The sequence below is a fragment of the Ornithorhynchus anatinus genome, chromosome 13, assembly GCF_004115215.2.
Source record: "Ornithorhynchus anatinus isolate Pmale09 chromosome 13, mOrnAna1.pri.v4, whole genome shotgun sequence".
NCBI classification, from domain to species: domain Eukaryota; kingdom Metazoa; phylum Chordata; class Mammalia; order Monotremata; family Ornithorhynchidae; genus Ornithorhynchus; species Ornithorhynchus anatinus.
In genome coordinates, this window is record NC_041740.1 from 377563 (window position 1) to 379867 (window position 2305).

Genomic DNA, 2305 nt, shown 5'->3' on the forward strand with positions numbered 1-2305 from the left:
ATGGGTTCTAATCCCAGCTCTTCCACTTTTCTGCTGGATGATTTGGGGGAAAGCACTTAACTTCTCTGTGCCTCAGTTACCTCATCTGTAAAATGGGGAGTGAGACTGTGAACCCCATGTGGGACAGGGACTCTGTCCAACCTGATTTCCTGAATTCAACCCAGCGCTTAGTAGAATGCATGGCACATCATAGGCGATTAACAAATATCACAATTATTATTATTATCTAACCCAGTGTTTGGCACATAGTACATGCTTAACAAATTCCACAATTATCATTATTATTATTATAATATTATTAAGGGTTATAGGTGAGGTTTTCAACAACAGTAGCTGCTCATTTAGGTGGTTCTGAGATTAAATTGAATGTGGGTCCTTGTGAGTGATGTGGTGAATGTTTAGGAGTAAACAGAGGGTTGGGTGGGTGTGAAGGCAGGCAGCTGCTGCTATGTAAAAATCCAGGGTTGTTGTGACCAGGGTGTCAGACAGCTACACCTGTTGTGTGCTCTCCACTGTGTACTCAGGCTGAGCTGCAGGGAGAGGGAAGGTGAAGAAATGGTCCTTTTTTTAATGGTATTTATTAAGCATTTACTATGTGCCAGACACTTTACTAAATACTGGGTTAGATGCAAAATAATCAGATTGGACACAGGTCATATCCCCCATGGGGCTTGTAATCTTAATCCCCATTAAGGCAAAGAGAAGCGAAGTGACTTGCCCAAGGTCACAAAGCAGACCAGTGGCAGAACAGAATTAGAACCCAGGTCCTTCTGACTGCCAGGGCCGGGATCTATCCATTAGGCCATGCTGCCCCTTGCCCCAAGACCCCTCTCCCTCAGACTCCTGGAGAAGCACAGAGAGCAAAAAAAAGCCAGGGAGCATTTCCTGGACATGCTGGGGCCCCGGGGGTTGTCCAGCTCAATGCACCTCTGGGCCAGGACCCTGGAAGGCGGCCCTTGTTCTATGCTTTCCCTGCATCCTGTGGGCCTTGGGTGTTTAGCTAATGCCCGGGCCTCGGGTGCAGGTGTGGATGAGGGGGAGGTAGAGAGTCCCAGGGGATTCATGGTGAATTCCGTTCTCTTTGCCCACCCCCCAGCCAACCCCCACCACAGCCTAGGCTGGGGCCAAATCCTTTCCTCCACCTACTACTTCACCCGACCCAAGAAAGAGTGTTATTTACCCTGGGGGCAGGGGGCCTGCCATCTCCCCTCTTCTCCTCCTCCCCCTACCTTCCTCTTCTAGTAATGTAGTCCTGACCTTTCTTCCCACCCGTCAGGGCTGGGGTGAGAGGTTTGACTTTACAGCAGGAGGGACTGTAAGATCCTTGGGAGCAGGAATCATGTCTTGTTTAATCTACTGAACTCTCCCAAATCCTTAAAACAGTGCTCTGCAAGCAGTAGGTGCTTAGCAATTACTATTGGTTGATTGACTGATTGACTGGGGCACTGCCAAGCCTGGAGTACGAACCGGAATCAGATCCTCGAAGGCCTTTGTAGATCGACTGGTTTGGAGGCTAGGGAAAGAAGGGTAGGGGGAACTGGAGGTGGAGATGAGGCTGGAGGGGGACAGAGGAGGCCGGAGGTGGTTAGTGGCTGGGGAAGCGAGGAGGAGGCTGGAGGGGGACAGTGGAGGCTGGAGGTGGGTGGTGGAGGTTCACCTCCACCAAGAGGCCTTCCCAGACTAAGACCCCCTCCGCTCCTCATCGCCCCAACTTGCTCCTTTTGTTCTACCCCCTGCCCCACAGCACTTGTGTATGTATCTATAATTAATAATAATAATGTTGGTATTTGTTAAGCACTTACTATGTGCAGAGCACTGTTCTAAGCGCTGGGGTAGATGCAGGGGAATGAGGTTGTCCGACATGAGGGTCACAGTCTTTAACCCCATTTTACAGATGAGGGAATTGAGGCACAGAGAAGTGAAGTGACTTGCCCACAGTCACAGAGCTGACAAGGGGCAGAGTCGGGATTCTATTTATATTAATGCTTATTTACTTGTTTTGATGTGTATATGTCTATAATGCTATTTATATTGATGCTATTGATGTCTGTTTACCTGTTTTGATGTCTGTCTCCCCCCTCCTAGACTGTAAGCCTTTGTGGGCAGGGATTGTCTCTACTGCTGAATTGTACTTTCCAAGCGCTAGTACAGTGCTCTACACACAGTAAGCGCTCAATTAATACGATTGAATTAATGTGGCTGGGGGAGAAGACCAGGGTTAGGGGAGGGGGAAGAGGAGTTTGGGGATTGAAAAGCGGAGGCTGGGCAGGGGGTAAGACGCCAGGAGAGGGGAAGGGGAATGAGA